General features: G+C 52.9%; 8 non-coding genes across 8 annotated transcripts; all 8 read left to right on the top strand.

The window, feature by feature from the left end:
• The first annotated feature begins 315 nt into the window (after positions 1-315).
• LOC143386651 (small nucleolar RNA SNORD116) lies at positions 316-407 on the top strand. Its single transcript, XR_013089661.2, has one exon. It is a non-coding gene; the product is annotated as a small nucleolar RNA SNORD116 (small nucleolar RNA).
• Positions 408-2,130: 1,723 nt separating this feature from the next.
• LOC143639992 (small nucleolar RNA SNORD116) lies at positions 2,131-2,222 on the top strand. Its single transcript, XR_013154831.1, has one exon. It is a non-coding gene; the product is annotated as a small nucleolar RNA SNORD116 (small nucleolar RNA).
• A 1,705-nt stretch (positions 2,223-3,927) lies between these two features.
• On the top strand, positions 3,928-4,019 carry LOC143639991 (small nucleolar RNA SNORD116). Its single transcript, XR_013154830.1, has one exon. It is a non-coding gene; the product is annotated as a small nucleolar RNA SNORD116 (small nucleolar RNA).
• A 1,724-nt stretch (positions 4,020-5,743) lies between these two features.
• LOC143386585 (small nucleolar RNA SNORD116) lies at positions 5,744-5,835 on the top strand. Its single transcript, XR_013089599.1, has one exon. It is a non-coding gene; the product is annotated as a small nucleolar RNA SNORD116 (small nucleolar RNA).
• A 1,707-nt stretch (positions 5,836-7,542) lies between these two features.
• LOC143386597 (small nucleolar RNA SNORD116) lies at positions 7,543-7,634 on the top strand. Its single transcript, XR_013089610.2, has one exon. It is a non-coding gene; the product is annotated as a small nucleolar RNA SNORD116 (small nucleolar RNA).
• Positions 7,635-9,357: 1,723 nt separating this feature from the next.
• LOC143639990 (small nucleolar RNA SNORD116) lies at positions 9,358-9,449 on the top strand. The gene has a single exon (XR_013154829.1). It is a non-coding gene; the product is annotated as a small nucleolar RNA SNORD116 (small nucleolar RNA).
• Positions 9,450-11,156: 1,707 nt separating this feature from the next.
• Positions 11,157-11,248, top strand: LOC143386679 (small nucleolar RNA SNORD116). The gene has a single exon (XR_013089687.2). It is a non-coding gene; the product is annotated as a small nucleolar RNA SNORD116 (small nucleolar RNA).
• A 1,723-nt stretch (positions 11,249-12,971) lies between these two features.
• Positions 12,972-13,063, top strand: LOC143386620 (small nucleolar RNA SNORD116). The gene has a single exon (XR_013089632.1). It is a non-coding gene; the product is annotated as a small nucleolar RNA SNORD116 (small nucleolar RNA).
• Positions 13,064-13,120: the final 57 nt, after the last annotated feature.

Genomic DNA, 13,120 nt, shown 5'->3' on the forward strand with positions numbered 1-13,120 from the left:
TGAAAAGGCTGCAGTCCCCTAAGGAGTGTGTAGTGAGGAACAGCAGGCTGCGGAACAGGCCAGTCATGGTTATGTTTCATGGGCATCCCTCTCTTTTGTCTCCTTGCAAACACATGGCAGGTCGGGTTTCCTTGGACGGATTGAGGGTTGCCTCCGGCTCTTCTGGCTGTGGGAAGATACCCAGGGAGGACGATGAACACCCGCATGCCCGTGCCCTCTGTTACCTGAGTGTGGCCCTTCATGGCTGACGATGGTAAGAGTCTCCTTGCCCAGAGTCACCGAGGTTGCTCCTTGCCAGGTGAGGGTCACAAGCGTGGATCGATGATGACTCCCACAAAAACATTCCTTGGAAGCTGAACAAAATGAGTGAAAACTGTATACCGAGGTTCTCATCGAAACTGAGGTCCACCACGTAGCCCAGGGTGCTGCAGTGAATTTGGTGGTGGAGGGGAGAACCCTGTGCCCCTTTTTCGACGGGGGCTCTGTGGGAATGGACCCTGGAAGGGAAGGCTCCTTCCAGCCGAGTTCAGGTGGCTTTAGGCTCCGAGCCTGTTGTCCTCTGCGTGTCAGTCCTCGTTTGGTTTCAGCATGCATGGGTGATGCAGAGCTCAGGACGTTGAGGAAGACCTAGGCCTGCTTGGGATTATATCTTAGTGGGTGTTCGGCTGTAGGGTTCATCTGTACTAGGAGGTTCTGGGCCATGGCACAGGAGAAGAAGTTTTGTCCTCTTGTGGACTGAAGATGCTTATTCCCAGGCCAATGGAACCATGCCGGTCTGCTGGGTCTTCCAGTGAAAATTGAGGAGCACTTTAGGTGGAAGGCGGAAGGAGACCCAGCGCAAAGCATGGGAGAGCCTTGTATAGTGCACAGGGGCCTGGTGTTTCCGGGAATGTGGAGGGTTTCTCGTTTTCCGGAAATGCTACAGTGTTGCCAATGGTATTGTCCCACAATGTTGGCAAGAGCGTTTGTCCACCAAGGGAAGGAAGGGTGGGTCTAAAGAGGGACCACCGACTGGATGAGTAGATGGCCATTTGAGGGAATGCAAATGGAGAAACTGGGTCTTACCACAAGCCGGTTTTGGCTGCAACTTCTGGGAATGGATCCTCCTGATAGATGGTTGACTCTCGAGTTGGGGCATCAGAAGTGTTTCAGGAAAAAGCCTTAGTATCGTTGTGTGCTTTTGGTTTGCCCCTGAGGCTTCAGGCTCGGTGGTTGATGTGCCATATGATAGAGCATATACGCAGTTTGAATCCCGAATGAGCCACTATTGTGGCAGACCTCAGGAATGAATTTTTTTGGAGGAGGCACATGTGAACCCGAGACATCAGCTTCTAGTTTTTGAGCATAGGACAGTCGTGAATGGTTTGGGCAGAGGAAAGGCGTAACTGGGTCCAAAGTAGTTCCTAAGGATTGTTGCCTATGCCTGAAGGAAGTAGAGAGTGATGGAATTCACCTCTTTGCCAAGTGCCTTTCTAGGCGCTGGACAGGCGTTGAGGGTCTCCTCTCCTGCACAATTGTAGGGTACAGGCATCGGATCGTATGGTTGGGACTGGGGCTCCTGTTGGAATCTATGTCATGTGGGGCTCCGAGATGCACGTGGCGATATCCCAGAAAGGCAGGAGGTCTCCAGAGGACGTACTTTCTCAAGTTGGTCCTTCCATGCTTGGACATCCCATGGAGGGAAGGTGTCAGGGTCACATTCGTTTGTAGGGTTGCAAGGAGATTCTCAGATGGGTTTTCCTGTGGCTGGAAGAGTTTCCTGGGCAGCTCAGGAGCCCCATTGGAACTGAGATGAGGCAGGCATGGCATAGGAAACTGAAAAGGCTGCAGTCCCTAAGGAGTGTGTAGTGAGGAACAGCAGGCTGCGGAACAGGCCAGTCATGGTTATGTTTCATGGGCATCCCTCTCTTTTGTCTCCTTGCAAACGCATGGCAGGTCGGGTTTCCTTGGACGGATTGAGGGTTGCCGCCGGCTCTTCTGGCTGTGGGAAGATACCCAGGGAGGACGGGGAACACCCGCAGGCCCGTGCCCTCTGTTACCTGAGTGTGGCCCTTCATGGCTGACGATGGTAAGAGTCTCCTTGCTCCAAGTCACCGAGGTTGCTCATTGCCAGGTGAGGTTCACAAGCTTGGATCGATGATGACTCCCACAAAAACATTCCTTGGAAGCTGAACAAAATGAGTGAAAACTCTATACCGTCGTTCTCATCGAAACTGAGGTCCACCACGTAGCCCAGGGGGCTGCAGTGAGTTGGGAGGTGGAGGGGAGAACCCTGTGCCCCTTTTTCGACGAGGGCTCTGTGGGAATGGACCCTTTAAGGAAGGCTCCTTCCAGCCGAGTTCAGGTGTCGTTAGGCTGAGTGTCAGTCCTCGTTTGGTTTCAGCATACCTGGGTGATGCAGAGCTCAGGACGTTGACGAAGACCTTGGCCTGCCCGGGATTATATCCTAGTGGGTGTTCGGCTGTAGGGTTCAGCCGTACTAGGAGGTTCTGGGCCATGGCACAGGAGAAGAAGTTTCGTCCTCTTGTGGACTGGAGATGCTTATTCCCAGGACAGTGGAACCATGCCGGTCTGCTGGGTCTTCCAGTGAAAATTGAGGTCCACTCTAGGAGGAAGGCGGAGGCAGACCAGCGCAAAGCATGGAAGACCCTTCTTTAAAGCACAGGGACCTGGTGTTTCCGGGAGTGTGGTGGGTTTTCTAGTTTTTTGGAAATTCTTCAGTGTTGCCAGTGGTATTGTCCCACAATGTTGGCAAGAGCGTTTGTCCACCAAGGGAAGGAATTGTGGGTCTCCAGTGGGACCAGCGCCTGGATGAGTAGATGGCCATTTGAGGGAATGCAAATGGAGAGAGTGGGTCTTACCACAAGCCGGTCCTTTGACTGCCACTTTCGGGAATGGATCCCCCTGATAGATGGTTGGCTCTCGAGTTGGGGCATCAGAAGTGCTTCAGGAAAAAGCCTTAGTATCGTTGTGTGCTTTTGGTCCACCCGTGAGGCTTCAGGCACGGTGGTTGATGTGCCTTCTGATAGAGCATATACGCAGTTTTCATCCCGAATGAGCCACTGTTGTGGCAGACCTCAGGAATGAATTTTTTTGGAGGAGGCACATGTGAACCCGAGACATCAGCTTCTAGTTTTTGAGCATAGGACAGTCGTGAATGGTTTGGGCAGAGGAAAGGCGTAACTGGGTCCAAAGTAGTTCCTAAGGATTGTTGCCTATGCCTGAAGGAAGTAGAGAGTGATGGAATTCACCTCTTTGCCAAGTGCCTTTCTAGGCGCTGGACAGGCGTTGAAGGTCTCCTCTCCTGCACAATTGTGGGGTTCAGGCTTCGGAGCGTATGGTTGGGACTGGGGCTCCTGTTGGAATCTATGTCATGTGGGGCTCCGAGATGCACGTGGCGATATCCCAGAAAGGCAGGAGGTCTCCAGAGGACGTACTTTCTCAAGTTGGTCCTTCCATGCTTGGACATCCCATGGAGGGAAGGTGTCAGGGTCACATTCGTTTGTAGGGTTGGATGGAGATTCTCAGATGGGTTTCCTGTGGCTTGAAGAGTTTCCTGGGCAGCTTAGGAGCCCCATTGGAACTGAGATGAGGCAGGCATGGCATAGGAAACTGAAAAGGCTGCAGTCCCTAAGGAGTGTGTAGTGAGGAACAGCAGGCTGCGGAACAGGCCAGTCATGGTTATGTTTCATGGGCATCCCTCTCTTTTGTCTCCTTGCAAACACATGGCAGGTCGGGTTTCCTTGGACGGATTGAGGGTTGCCTCCGGCTCTTCTGGCTGTGGGAAGATACCCAGGGAGGACGATGAACACCCGCATGCCCGTGCCCTCTGTTACCTGAGTGTGGCCCTTCATGGCTGACGATGGTAAGAGTCTCCTTGCCCAGAGTCACCGAGGTTGCTCCTTGCCAGGTGAGGGTCACAAGCGTGGATCGATGATGACTCCCACAAAAACATTCCTTGGAAGCTGAACAAAATGAGTGAAAACTCTATACCGAGGTTCTCATCGAAACTGAGGTCCACCACGTAGCCCAGGGTGCTGCAGTGAATTTGGTGGTGGAGGGGAGAACCCTGTGCCCCTTTTTCGACGGGGGCTCTGTGGGAATGGACCCTGGAAGGGAAGGCTCCTTCCAGCCGAGTTCAGGTGGCTTTAGGCTCCGAGCCTGTTGTCCTCTGCGTGTCAGTCCTCGTTTGGTTTCAGCATGCATGGGTGATGCAGAGCTCAGGACGTTGAGGAAGACCTAGGCCTGCCCGGGATTATATCTTAGTGGGTGTTCGGCTGTAGGGTTCATCTGTACTAGGAGGTTCTGGGCCATGGCACAGGAGAAGAAGTTTTGTCCTCTTGTGGACTGAAGATGCTTATTCCCAGGCCAATGGAACCATGCCGGTCTGCTGGGTCTTCCAGTGAAAATTGAGGAGCACTTTAGGTGGAAGGCGGAAGGAGACCCAGCGCAAAGCATGGGAGAGCCTTGTATAGTGCACAGGGGCCTGGTGTTTCCGGGAATGTGGAGGGTTTTCTCGTTTTCCGGAAATGCTACAGTGTTGCCAATGGTATTGTCCCACAATGTTGGCAAGAGCGTTTGTCCACCAAGGGAAGGAAGGGTGGGTCTAAAGAGGGACCACCGACTGGATGAGTAGATGGCCATTTGAGGGAATGCAAATGGAGAAACTGGGTCTTACCACAAGCCGGTTTTGGCTGCAACTTCTGGGAATGGATCCTCCTGATAGATGGTTGACTCTCGAGTTGGGGCATCAGAAGTGTTTCAGGAAAAAGCCTTAGTATCGTTGTGTGCTTTTGGTTTGCCCCTGAGGCTTCAGGCTCGGTGGTTGATGTGCCATATGATAGAGCATATACGCAGTTTGAATCCCGAATGAGCCACTATTGTGGCAGACCTCAGGAATGAATTTTTTTGGAGGAGGCACATGTGAACCCGAGACATCAGCTTCTAGTTTTTGAGCATAGGACAGTCGTGAATGGTTTGGGCAGAGGAAAGGCGTAACTGGGTCCAAAGTAGTTCCTAAGGATTGTTGCCTATGCCTGAAGGAAGTAGAGAGTGATGGAATTCACCTCTTTGCCAAGTGCCTTTCTAGGCGCTGGACAGGCGTTGAGGGTCTCCTCTCCTGCACAATTGTAGGGTACAGGCATCGGATCGTATGGTTGGGACTGGGGCTCCTGTTGGAATCTATGTCATGTGGGGCTCCGAGATGCACGTGGCGATATCCCAGAAAGGCAGGAGGTCTCCAGAGGACGTACTTTCTCAAGTTGGTCCTTCCATGCTTGGACATCCCATGGAGGGAAGGTGTCAGGGTCACATTCGTTTGTAGGGTTGCAAGGAGATTCTCAGATGGGTTTCCTGTGGCTGCAAGAGTTTCCTGGGCAGCTCAGGAGCCCCATTGGAACTGAGATGAGGCAGGCATGGCATAGGAAACTGAAAAGGCTGCAGTCCCTAAGGAGTGTGTAGTGAGGAAACAGCAGGCTGCGGAACAGGCCAGTCATGGTTATGTTTCATGGGCATCCCTCTCTTTTGTCTCCTTGCAAACGCATGGCAGGTCGGGTTTCCTTGGACGGATTGAGGGTTGCCGCCGGCTCTTCTGGCTGTGGGAAGATACCCAGGGAGGACGGGGAACACCCGCATGCCCGTGCCCTCTGTTACCTGAGTGTGGCCCTTCATGGCTGACGATGGTAAGAGTCTCCTTGCTCCAAGTCACCGAGGTTGCTCATTGCCAGGTGAGGTTCACAAGCGTGGATCGATGATGACTCCCACAAAAACATTCCTTGGAAGCTGAACAAAATGAGTGAAAACTCTATACCGTCGTTCTCATCGAAACTGAGGTCCACCACGTAGCCCAGGGGGCTGCAGTGAGTTGGGAGGTGGAGGGGAGAACCCTGTGCCCCTTTTTCGACGAGGGCTCTGTGGGAATGGACCCTTTAAGGGAAGGCTCCTTCCAGCCGAGTTCAGGTGTCGTTAGGCTGAGTGTCAGTCCTCGTTTGGTTTCAGCATACCTGGGTGATGCAGAGCTCAGGACGTTGACGAAGACCTTGGCCTGCCCGGGATTATATCCTAGTGGGTGTTCGGCTGTAGGGTTCAGCCGTACTAGGAGGTTCTGGGCCATGGCACAGGAGAAGAAGTTTCGTCCTCTTGTGGACTGGAGATGCTTATTCCCAGGACAGTGGAACCATGCCGGTCTGCTGGGTCTTCCAGTGAAAATTGAGGTCCACTCTAGGAGGAAGGCGGAGGCAGACCCAGCGCAAAGCATGGAAGACCCTTCTTTAAAGCACAGGGACCTGGTGTTTCCGGGAGTGTGGTGGGTTTTCTAGTTTTTTGGAAATTCTTCAGTGTTGCCAGTGGTATTGTCCCACAATGTTGGCAAGAGCGTTTGTCCACCAAGGGAAGGAATTGTGGGTCTCCAGTGGGACCAGCGCCTGGATGAGTAGATGGCCATTTGAGGGAATGCAAATGGAGAGAGTGGGTCTTACCACAAGCCGGTCCTTTGACTGCCACTTTCGGGAATGGATCCCCCTGATAGATGGTTGGCTCTCGAGTTGGGGCATCAGAAGTGCTTCAGGAAAAAGCCTTAGTATCGTTGTGTGCTTTTGGTCCACCCGTGAGGCTTCAGGCACGGTGGTTGATGTGCCTTCTGATAGAGCATATACGCAGTTTGGATCCCGAATGAGCCACTGTTGTGGCAGACCTCAGGAATGAATTTTTTTGGAGGAGGCACATGTGAACCCGAGACATCAGCTTCTAGTTTTTGAGCATAGGACAGTCGTGAATGGTTTGGGCAGAGGAAAGGCGTAACTGGGTCCAAAGTAGTTCCTAAGGATTGTTGCCTATGCCTGAAGGAAGTAGAGAGTGATGGAATTCACCTCTTTGCCAAGTGCCTTTCTAGGCGCTGGAGAGGCGTTGAAGGTCTCCTCTCCTGCACAATTGTGGGGTTCAGGCTTCGGAGCGTATGGTTGGGACTGGGGCTCCTGTTGGAATCTATGTCATGTGGGGCTCCGAGATGCACGTGGCGATATCCCAGAAAGGCAGGAGGTCTCCAGAGGACGTACTTTCTCAAGTTGGTCCTTCCATGCTTGGACATCCCATGGAGGGAAGGTGTCAGGGTCACATTCGTTTGTAGGGTTGGATGGAGATTCTCAGATGGGTTTCCTGTGGCTTGAAGAGTTTCCTGGGCAGCTTAGGAGCCCCATTGGAACTGAGATGAGGCAGGCATGGCATAGGAAACTGAAAAGGCTGCAGTCCCTAAGGAGTGTGTAGTGAGGAACAGCAGGCTGCGGAACAGGCCAGTCATGGTTATGTTTCATGGGCATCCCTCTCTTTTGTCTCCTTGCAAACACATGGCAGGTCGGGTTTCCTTGGACGGATTGAGGGTTGCCTCCGGCTCTTCTGGCTGTGGGAAGATACCCAGGGAGGACGATGAACACCCGCATGCCCGTGCCCTCTGTTACCTGAGTGTGGCCCTTCATGGCTGACGATGGTAAGAGTCTCCTTGCCCAGAGTCACCGAGGTTGCTCCTTGCCAGGTGAGGGTCACAAGCGTGGATCGATGATGACTCCCACAAAAACATTCCTTGGAAGCTGAACAAAATGAGTGAAAACTCTATACCGAGGTTCTCATCGAAACTGAGGTCCACCACGTAGCCCAGGGTGCTGCAGTGAATTTGGTGGTGGAGGGGAGAACCCTGTGCCCCTTTTTCGACGGGGGCTCTGTGGGAATGGACCCTGGAAGGGAAGGCTCCTTCCAGCCGAGTTCAGGTGGCTTTAGGCTCCGAGCCTGTTGTCCTCTGCGTGTCAGTCCTCGTTTGGTTTCAGCATGCATGGGTGATGCAGAGCTCAGGACGTTGAGGAAGACCTAGGCCTGCTTGGGATTATATCTTAGTGGGTGTTCGGCTGTAGGGTTCATCTGTACTAGGAGGTTCTGGGCCATGGCACAGGAGAAGAAGTTTTGTCCTCTTGTGGACTGAAGATGCTTATTCCCAGGCCAATGGAACCATGCCGGTCTGCTGGGTCTTCCAGTGAAAATTGAGGAGCACTTTAGGTGGAAGGCGGAAGGAGACCCAGCGCAAAGCATGGGAGAGCCTTGTATAGTGCACAGGGGCCTGGTGTTTCCGGGAATGTGGAGGGTTTTCTCGTTTTCCGGAAATGCTACAGTGTTGCCAATGGTATTGTCCCACAATGTTGGCAAGAGCGTTTGTCCACCAAGGGAAGGAAGGGTGGGTCTAAAGAGGGACCACCGACTGGATGAGTAGATGGCCATTTGAGGGAATGCAAATGGAGAAACTGGGTCTTACCACAAGCCGGTTTTGGCTGCAACTTCTGGGAATGGATCCTCCTGATAGATGGTTGACTCTCGAGTTGGGGCATCAGAAGTGTTTCAGGAAAAAGCCTTAGTATCGTTGTGTGCTTTTGGTTTGCCCCTGAGGCTTCAGGCTCGGTGGTTGATGTGCCATATGATAGAGCATATACGCAGTTTGAATCCCGAATGAGCCACTATTGTGGCAGACCTCAGGAATGAATTTTTTTGGAGGAGGCACATGTGAACCCGAGACATCAGCTTCTAGTTTTTGAGCATAGGACAGTCGTGAATGGTTTGGGCAGAGGAAAGGCGTAACTGGGTCCAAAGTAGTTCCTAAGGATTGTTGCCTATGCCTGAAGGAAGTAGAGAGTGATGGAATTCACCTCTTTGCCAAGTGCCTTTCTAGGCACTGGACAGGCGTTGAGGGTCTCCTCTCCTGCACAATTGTAGGGTACAGGCATCGGATCGTATGGTTGGGACTGGGGCTCCTGTTGGAATCTATGTCATGTGGGGCTCCGAGATGCACGTGGCGATATCCCAGAAAGGCAGGAGGTCTCCAGAGGACGTACTTTCTCAAGTTGGTCCTTCCATGCTTGGACATCCCATGGAGGGAAGGTGTCAGGGTCACATTCGTTTGTAGGGTTGCAAGGAGATTCTCAGATGGGTTTCCTGTGGCTGCAAGAGTTTCCTGGGCAGCTCAGGAGCCCCATTGGAACTGAGATGAGGCAGGCATGGCATAGGAAACTGAAAAGGCTGCAGTCCCTAAGGAGTGTGTAGTGAGGAACAGCAGGCTGCGGAACAGGCCAGTCATGGTTATGTTTCATGGGCATCCCTCTCTTTTGTCTCCTTGCAAACGCATGGCAGGTCGGGTTTCCTTGGACGGATTGAGGGTTGCCGCCGGCTCTTCTGGCTGTGGGAAGATACCCAGGGAGGACGGGGAACACCCGCATGCCCGTGCCCTCTGTTACCTGAGTGTGGCCCTTCATGGCTGACGATGGTAAGAGTCTCCTTGCTCCAAGTCACCGAGGTTGCTCATTGCCAGGTGAGGTTCACAAGCGTGGATCGATGATGACTCCCACAAAAACATTCCTTGGAAGCTGAACAAAATGAGTGAAAACTCTATACCGTCGTTCTCCTCGAAACTGAGGTCCACCACGTAGCCCAGGGGGCTGCAGTGAGTTGGGTGGTGGAGGGGAGAACCCTGTGCCCCTTTTTCGACGAGGGCTCTGTGGGAATGGACCCTTTAAGGGAAGGCTCCTTCCAGCCGAGTTCAGGTGGCGTTAGGCTGAGTGTCAGTCCTCGTTTGGTTTCAGCATACATGGGTGATGCAGAGCTCAGGACGTTGACGAAGACCTTGGCCTGCCCGGGATTATATCCTAGTGGGTGTTCGGCTGTAGGGTTCAGCCGTACTAGGAGGTTCTGGGCCATGGCACAGGAGAAGAAGTTTCGTCCTCTTGTGGACTGGAGATGCTTATTCCCAGGACAGTGGAACCATGCCGGTCTGCTGGGTCTTCCAGTGAAAATTGAGGTCCACTTTAGGAGGAAGGCGGAGGCAGACCCAGCGCAAAGCATGGAAGACCCTTCTTTAAAGCACAGGGACTTGATGTTTCCGGGAGTGTGGTGGGTTTTCTAGTTTTTTGGAAATTCTTCAGTGTTGCCAGTGGTATTGTCCCACAATGTTGGCAAGAGCGTTTGTCCACCAAGGGAAGGAATTGTGGGTCTCCAGTGGGACCAGCGCCTGGATGAGTAGATGGCCATTTGAGGGAATGCAAATGGAGAGAGTGGGTCTTACCACAAGCCGGTCGTTTGACTGCCACTTTCGGGAATGGATCCCCCTGATAGATGGTTGGCTCTCGAGTTGGGGCATCAGAAGTGCTTCAGGAAAAAGCCTTAGTATCGTTGTGTGCTTTTGGTCCACCCGTGAGGCTTCAGGCACGGTGGTTGATGTGCCTTCTGATAGAGCATATACGCAGTTTGGATCCCGAATGAGCCACTGTTGTGGCAGACCTCAGGAATGAATTTTTTTGGAGGAGGCACATGTGAACCCGAGACATCAGCTTCTAGTTTTTGAGCATAGGACAGTCGTGAATGGTTTGGGCAGAGGAAAGGCGTAACTGGGTCCAAAGTAGTTCCTAAGGATTGTTGCCTATGCCTGAAGGAAGTAGAGAGTGATGGAATTCACCTCTTTGCCAAGTGCCTTTCTAGGCGCTGGACAGGCGTTGAGGGTCTCCTCTCCTGCACAATTGTGGGGTTCAGGCTTCGGAGCGTATGGTTGGGACTGGGGCTCCTGTTGGAATCTATGTCATGTGGGGCTCCGAGATGCACGTGGCGATATCCCAGAAAGGCAGGAGGTCTCCAGAGGACGTACTTTCTCAAGTTGGTCCTTCCATGCTTGGACATCCCATGGAGGGAAGGTGTCAGGGTCACATTCGTTTGTAGGGTTGGATGGAGATTCTCAGATGGGTTTCCTGTGGCTTGAAGAGTTTCCTGGGCAGCTTAGGAGCCCCATTGGAACTGAGATGAGGCAGGCATGGCATAGGAAACTGAAAAGGCTGCAGTCCCTAAGGAGTGTGTAGTGAGGAACAGCAGGCTGCGGAACAGGCCAGTCATGGTTATGTTTCATGGGCATCCCTCTCTTTTGTCTCCTTGCAAACACATGGCAGGTCGGGTTTCCTTGGACGGATTGAGGGTTGCCTCCGGCTCTTCTGGCTGTGGGAAGATACCCAGGGAGGACGATGAACACCCGCATGCCCGTGCCCTCTGTTACCTGAGTGTGGCCCTTCATGGCTGACGATGGTAAGAGTCTCCTTGCCCAGAGTCACCGAGGTTGCTCCTTGCCAGGTGAGGGTCACAAGCGTGGATCGATGATGACTCCCACAAAAACATTCCTTGGAAGCTGAACAAAATGAGTGAAAACTCTATACCGAGGTTCTCATCGAAACTGAGGTCCACCACGTAGCCCAGGGTGCTGCAGTGAATTTGGTGGTGGAGGGGAGAACCCTGTGCCCCTTTTTCGACGGGGGCTCTGTGGGAATGGACCCTGGAAGGGAAGGCTCCTTCCAGCCGAGTTCAGGTGGCTTTAGGCTCCGAGCCTGTTGTCCTCTGCGTGTCAGTCCTCGTTTGGTTTCAGCATGCATGGGTGATGCAGAGCTCAGGACGTTGAGGAAGACCTAGGCCTGCTTGGGATTATATCTTAGTGGGTGTTCGGCTGTAGGGTTCATCTGTACTAGGAGGTTCTGGGCCATGGCACAGGAGAAGAAGTTTTGTCCTCTTGTGGACTGAAGATGCTTATTCCCAGGCCAGTGGAACCATGCCGGTCTGCTGGGTCTTCCAGTGACAATTGAGGAGCACTTTAGGTGGAAGGCGGAAGGAGACCCAGCGCAAAGCATGGGAGAGCCTTGTATAGTGCACAGGGGCCTGGTGTTTCCGGGAATGTGGAGGGTTTTCTCGTTTTCCGGAAATGCTACAGTGTTGCCAATGGTATTGTCCCACAATGTTGGCAAGAGCGTTTGTCCACCAAGGGAAGGAAGGGTGGGTCTAAAGAGGGACCACCGACTGGATGAGTAGATGGCCATTTGAGGGAATGCAAATGGAGAAACTGGGTCTTACCACAAGCCGGTTTTGGCTGCAACTTCTGGGAATGGATCCTCCTGATAGATGGTTGACTCTCGAGTTGGGGCATCAGAAGTGTTTCAGGAAAAAGCCTTAGTATCGTTGTGTGCTTTTGGTTTGCCCCTGAGGCTTCAGGCTCGGTGGTTGATGTGCCATATGATAGAGCATATACGCAGTTTGAATCCCGAATGAGCCACTATTGTGGCAGACCTCAGGAATGAATTTTTTTGGAGGAGGCACATGTGAACCCGAGACATCAGCTTCTAGTTTTTGAGCATAGGACAGTCGTGAATGGTTTGGGCAGAGGAAAGGCGTAACTGGGTCCAAAGTAGTTCCTAAGGATTGTTGCCTATGCCTGAAGGAAGTAGAGAGTGATGGAATTCACCTCTTTGCCAAGTGCCTTTCTAGGCGCTGGACAGGCGTTGAGGGTCTCCTCTCCTGCACAATTGTAGGGTACAGGCATCGGATCGTATGGTTGGGACTGGGGCTCCTGTTGGAATCTATGTCATGTGGGGCTCCGAGATGCACGTGGCGATATCCCAGAAAGGCAGGAGGTCTCCAGAGGACGTACTTTCTCAAGTTGGTCCTTCCATGCTTGGACATCCCATGGAGGGAAGGTGTCAGGGTCACATTCGTTTGTAGGGTTGCAAGGAGATTCTCAGATGGGTTTCCTGTGGCTGGAAGAGTTTCCTGGGCAGCTCAGTAGCCCCATTGGAACTGAGATGAGGCAGGCATGGCATAGGAAACTGAAAAGGCTGCAGTCCCTAAGGAGTGTGTAGTGAGGAACAGCAGGCTGCGGAACAGGCCAGTCATGGTTATGTTTCATGGGCATCCCTCTCTTTTGTCTCCTTGCAAACGCATGGCAGGTCGGGTTTCCTTGGACGGATTGAGGGTTGCCGCCGGCTCTTCTGGCTGTGGGAAGATACCCAGGGAGGACGGGGAACACCCGCATGCCCGTGCCCTCTGTTACCTGAGTGTGGCCCTTCATGGCTGACGATGGTAAGAGTCTCCTTGCTCCAAGTCACCGAGGTTGCTCATTGCCAGGTGAGGTTCACAAGCGTGGATCGATGATGACTCCCACAAAAACATTCCTTGGAAGCTGAACAAAATGAGTGAAAACTCTATACCGTCGTTCTCATCGAAACTGAGGTCCACCACGTAGCCCAGGGGGCTGCAGTGAGTTGGGTGGTGGAGGGGAGAACCCTGTGCC

Source organism: Callospermophilus lateralis, unplaced genomic scaffold, assembly GCF_048772815.1.
Source record: "Callospermophilus lateralis isolate mCalLat2 unplaced genomic scaffold, mCalLat2.hap1 Scaffold_10444, whole genome shotgun sequence".
NCBI lineage: Eukaryota > Metazoa > Chordata > Mammalia > Rodentia > Sciuridae > Callospermophilus > Callospermophilus lateralis.